At 44.4% G+C, this 6000-nt stretch overlaps 1 protein-coding gene across 1 annotated transcript in view; it reads right to left on the reverse strand.

Annotated features, from left to right (window-relative positions):
• The window catches only part of IP6K2 (inositol hexakisphosphate kinase 2), a 28234-nt gene extending 22437 nt beyond the window's left edge, over nucleotides 1-5797 (reverse strand). The window contains exon 1 of the mRNA XM_045297585.1: nucleotides 5734-5797. The gene's annotated coding sequence lies outside the window, so the exon portion shown is untranslated. The remainder of the gene's footprint in view (nucleotides 1-5733) is intronic.
• Nucleotides 5798-6000: the final 203 nt, after the last annotated feature.

The raw sequence follows: 6000 nt of genomic DNA on the forward strand, positions 1-6000 counted from the left end.
GTTATTAAGACCTCTGAGAGCCCCCAATAAAATGATCTTTAAAAAATTGTCATTTTAAAATATGCAACCCAGTCGCATTAATTACATTCACCATGGTGTACGGCCACTACCACCACCTAGATCCAAAAGTTTTTCATCACCCAAAGAGAAACTCAGTCCACTTCCCATCCCCCATCTGCCAGCTCCTGAAAACCACGGGCCTACCTTTGTGTCCCTGAATTTGCCTAGTCTAGATATTTCATCTAAGAATCATACAAGAGTTGTCCTTTTAGTTGAATGAAGGTCGAACATGATAGTGGGAAGGGAGATAGTAAAAGGAAATAGAGGAAAGAGCTAGGAGGCAAAAGACATTTATAGAGATATAAACATAGGCATGTATACATGTAAATATATTTATAATGATAGGGATATAGGTCTATGCACATATATTCATATGTTAAGTATCAAGGTAGCAGACGGATATTGGGCCTCTACTCAAGTTTGCCCTCAGCGTGAGAACACTTTGTTCTAATAACCTGGCATTCTGTGAGGCTCACCTTCCCAAAACAATCACAGAAGACAAAATGGGTGCCTAAGTAAATGTGGTGAAGAAAGCTGTTGGAACCCAGCTATCACAAGATAATAGTGTCTGGGGTCTTAAAAGCTGGAAGTTAAAGTGGCCATGTAGCAAAGAAGCAATAAAGCCCACCTAGAAGAAACACACCAACCTGTGTGATCATGAAGTGTTGATGGGATCAGGTATCAGAAGACCCAAAACAAATAATCATATCAATGGGAACAAAGGGGGTCTGAGTGGAGACCCAAAGCCCACCTGTAGACAATTGGACATTCTCTCACAGTGGGGTCACAAGGAAGAGAAGGGTCAGCCAGAGTGCTGTATAGCACCGACGAAACACACAACATTCTTCTAGTTCTTTAATGCTTCCTCCCCCCCTACTAGCATGATCCCAGTTCTACCTTACAAATCCGGCTAGACTGGAGTATATACACTGGTACAGATAAGAGCTCTCGATACACAGAATCCAGGACAGATAAACCTCTCAGAAACAGTAATGAGAGTAGCTATACAATGAGGGTAGGGGGGGGTCGGGGGAGAAAAGGCCAATGGGGAACCAATCACAATGATCGACATATAACCCTCCCACCCTGAGGGGGGAGAACAGAAACGTGGGTAAAGGGAGACAGTGGACGGTGTAAGATTTGATGTGTGGATTGTTACAAGAGCTGTAAGAGCCCCCAATAAAATGATTCATTACAAAATAAATTAATTTTTTTTTAAAAGTTGCTCTTTTGTATCTGACCTATTTCACTCAACATAGTTTTGACGGTTCATTCGAGACCTAGTGTATTTGCATTGATAAATTTTAGCATTTCAATGCAATATTAAAAATTACAACTACAAAAACTACAGCAACAATATGAAACATAAAACATTACCTGACCCCAGAGGCTGCACAGCCCCGGGAGGCACAAAGTCACCACAAATGACTTCCCAATCTGACCAGACCGTCCCACTGTGCCCATTGTCCTCTCTGTCCAAACAATGTGGAATCATGAACACCATCTCCAACAGAACAGAAAAATGGCGCCCGTCAAACATCACCAACAGGACCCAAGGACCTTCAGCAGGCCGCAGGGCTGCCACAAAGAGAGGAGCAAAGGGGAGGGCTTTTTGCTAAAGTCACTCGCAGAACAGATACTGTATCTTACAGTGGGGCCTTACAAGACCGCTCCGATCCTGGGGCACTTAAAAAAACAGTTTTGGGGTGGTTTTTTTAATTGTGGTTTAGGTCAAAGTTGACAAAGTTAATTTCCCATTCAATAACGTGTGCACATTTTGTTTACTGACATTAGCTTCAATACCTTCAACGTAATTCTCCCCCTGCCTAGGCGCTGTTTCCACCCATCCCTCTTCTCTCTCTTCCTGCCTTCTGAACTCGGTGGGCAAACGCTGCCCTTTAAGCCTCATACAGTAGATTATTCTGAGGAGTGTGTTCCTAATGGGTATCACTGTTCACTTTCTATGCCTATTATTTAGTTGAAAGGTAACCCCTGAGGGTGGGTTCAGTTTCAGATCTGAAGGGTGTCTAAGAGCTACATTCTCAGGGTTCCACCAGTCTCTACTAGATCACTAAGTCTAGTCTTTAAGATGACTTTGAACTTTGTGCCACACCTTTCTCTCACTCTGGCCAGAATACTCGATTGTGACCCTGATCAGAGCAGTTGATAATGGTAGCCAGGCAGCATCTAGTTTTTCTGGCCTCAGCAAAAGCTGAGAAATTCTATAGGGCAAACCACAGAGGTTGTAGTTCAAGTGGTCCCATTAATCCTTTGGAGTAATGGTTCCTTGAGACTTGTATTTTCATCTTTACTCCAGACAAATAAGGGAAAGACAAATAAGCTGCCTCTTAGATGGCCCCTCACAAACTTTTAGGACCCCAATTACTACTCACCGAAGTAGGCTACACAACACTCACTGTCATTGACTGTGGTCCTGAAAATCAATCTAAACAGCAGTGCAGCCTTAGAATTCCCACAGTAATCGCGGGATGGATTCAGTGGGTACATGGGAATTTAACACAGATCCTGAAATTCTTTCTGGGACTCTGACTTAATATCCAACATAAAGGTAAATCCTGGGAATATGACTCAGTATCCAACATAAGGGTAAACAAATTCCTTAAAGATGACTTTTAAAAGCAATGCTGGCAGAACCAAAATTAAAACAGAGGATAAAAAGTAGGGGGAGGGGGAATCAGCAAAAATAAAAGTTGGTTCTGTGGTGGGGGCAGGAATGACAAACCTTTAGCTACCCAGACCTTGGGGGGGGGTGGGGGGCACGACACACTACTCAAATTACTGAAGTCAGCTTTAAAAGAGACATTTCTATCAATCTTATGGAAATATAGAGAATTTTAAGAAAATATGATGTGCCTTGGGTGAAGGGAGACGTCGGACAGGGCAAGATATGACAAAATAATAATTTATAAATTATCAAGGGCTCATGAGGGAGGGGGGAACGGGAAGGGAGGGGAAAAATGAGGACCTAATGCCAGGGGCTTAAGTGGAGAGGAAATGTTTTGAGAATGATGAGGGCAATGAATGCACAAATGCGCTTTACACAATTAATGTGTGTATGGATTGTGATAGGAGTTGTATGAGCCCCTAATAAAATGATTAAAAAAAGAAAAGAAAATATGATGTGCCAACAAATTAAATAATTTAGGTGAAACAGAAAAATTACTAGGAAGATAAAAGGAATAAGAACAGAAAATCTGAAGAAAAAAAAGAATAGAAAATCTGAACATTTTTTACCATAACAAAAGCTCACTGCCATCTTGTTAGCTCCAACTTACAGCTGGCCCTGTGGGTTTCTGAGGTTGTAACTCTTTACGGGAGTAGAAAGCCTGATCTTTCTCTGGAGGAGAGGATGGGAGTTCGAACTGCTGACCTTTTGGTCAGCAGCCCAATGAGTAACCACGACATCACCAGGGCTCTTACAGCAAAAGCCGAGGAATTCTATAGGAATTGGTTGGACCAACAAATAAATTATAAGAAGACAGGGTAAGAAAACATAAACAGAGAGAAAAGAGCTACCTCAATCGAATGCCAGATGCAGATCTTACTTGGATCCATATTAGATTGAAAAAAACAAACAAACAAACCTATTTTAAAAAATGAGTCGATAATGAGAAACACTTGCTGGATATTTGATAAAATTAAAAGTATTATCACCGGTTTCAGGCACAGTAATTATATTGTAGGTATTGTGGCTAGCACATTGCCTCTTGCAGACACACACTGAAATATTTATGGACAAAAATTACACTTCTGGGGCATACTTCAAAATTAGTTCAGTTTTGTTTTTGTTTTGAAATAGAGAGCACAGATGAAGCAAGTTTGGCCAGGAGGTGGTAACTGCAGAGGCTGCTGATGGACGTCAGTCTCAAACCGACTGTGCGACTGTGCGTCACCTTTGGAGACTGGTCTTTTCCCTTAAGGGCTGAGGATCAGACTCTACTGCAAAACACTTATTACTTGTTCCTCCTGTTATACGGCCTGCGAAACAACATAAGATAGAATTTCTTTTAAAAAACGAGATTTCAAATGAAATAACTCAAGTCATCATCTGCTTGGAGCTCAGGTTGTTTCTTAAGGTAAGAACTTCATGGGAGAAAGTTTTCCCTAGAGCATCCTCTTTATGAGCCAAACAATGGAAAATTTCCACCTCAACAAGAAGGTCTCAGGGAGGCTTAGCTCCCCTCCATTGCCTGGATACCAGTGCTACCTGTGGGATGTATAAGAGCCTCCAACTCCCCTGTCTCCAAACACTTTCACTACTCAGACCCAGCGCTGGTTGGCCCTGAGGGCACCAGTCACCTATTACCGCTTAAAGCCCACAGGAAGCTGATCACACCTGCCCAAGTGGTTGCCATACCTGTATCAATTCTCATCCAACCATCCCTACAACAAATACAAACGATTGGCAGCAGGCAAATCACTGACAGTAAACAGTTAACTGACTTCTCCAAGAAATCAAGTTACAAAATGATAAACTGGCCTAGGATGATCAAAGTAGTCATTTTGACTAGAATCTAAATCTGACTGTGGCTCAAGTTAAGAAACAGCACCACCCCGAACTTCTTCTCTTGAAATACTTAACACCAGGTTATAGGATGCAATTATACAAAAGCCCACAACAACAATCTACGTAAATAAGCATCTTGGTTCACTTAAAATGTTAGGCTGTCACAGGCTAAAAACGCAAAAACAGCAAATGCTTTAAATACAAGAAATGGTCAAAATGACTGTAATCATGGACCTTGATCAACAACAACAAACAAACATACAGTTGGTGATCTGCAGTATTTTTGTAACCACTTTTCAAAAGTTCCATTACTTTTTCTTCAAACTTCATTCCTTCAGGTGATTTTATTCCTGTTCTGTGTTCATTTTGCAACCCCAAGTCAAGGAGGTGGGCACTTCTACATTTTGACAGCGTTTCGATGAATATCCCCCCACCCCCCTTGCTGGTACTGCTTTGCTAATCTGAGATGGGATAAAATCCTAAAATAAGTCTTGGTGAAAACAAAGGCCACCTGTACTCAAACGTGAAGGAAATGCTAGCCCTATCTATGGGGACAATGCCACGGTCAAGAGAGCGTCCGCTGATCCATTTTACAGAAAGGTTCTTTCCACAATAAGGTGACTTGTACCGATTGCTCACCAAAAAACACCAGCTGAGCGGCTCAAGTGGCATTCAATACCCAAAATGGCTGCACACGCAGGCCTCAGGTACCAATACTACCTGGGACGACAGGTTGGACCCTACATTTAAAGACCCCAGGGGAGCCCCCTCAATGACCCAATGACCCTCGCCGCCCCCAAATCCAGGCAGGCCTTCTCAATGACGGTGAGATCCTGCCTTCCCCCAAATCTAGCAGGTACCCCCAATGGCCGTATTCGATCCAGTCTCCCAAACTGGGGTGATGCCACCCCCACCCCCACAATAGGCCGAAGAAATAACTGCCCCTTCCCAAGTGACCCCAGGAAATCCGACCTCACAAAAGACTGGAGGAGACATCCCACCCAATGATCGCGGAGGACCACTCCCCAGATGACCCGGGGAGACCCCCAAAGGCCACAGTCCCCTCCCCAGAACGCCCCGGAGAAAACGCTCCTTCAAAGTCCCGGGGTCACCAGGGTCAGTGATGCCAGCTAAGCAGGCGTTACCTGCGGCTCCGGCCCAGTCCGGCAACGCTTCCGTCCTATTGTTTCGGTTCTACCAAGATGGCGGGGGCTGTGCTGAGCCCCGCCCCCTGCGCCTCGCTCCCGGGGCCCTTCGCCATTGGCTCGCGCGGAGAGCCGCGCACGCGGACTGGGCGGCCCGAAAGTCGCTGTTGCTAGGGTGCCGAGAATCGCAGGAGCAGTTTCCGGAAGGGGCGGGGTGAGGGCGTGGCCGCTTGGCGGGGCGGAGCCTCGCCTGCATCTCCTCCAGCC

This window comes from Echinops telfairi, unplaced genomic scaffold (genome assembly GCF_000313985.2).
Source record: "Echinops telfairi isolate 266 unplaced genomic scaffold, ASM31398v2 ScPeMD7_7420;HRSCAF=8458, whole genome shotgun sequence".
In the NCBI taxonomy this organism is placed as follows: Eukaryota; Metazoa; Chordata; class Mammalia; order Afrosoricida; family Tenrecidae; genus Echinops; species Echinops telfairi.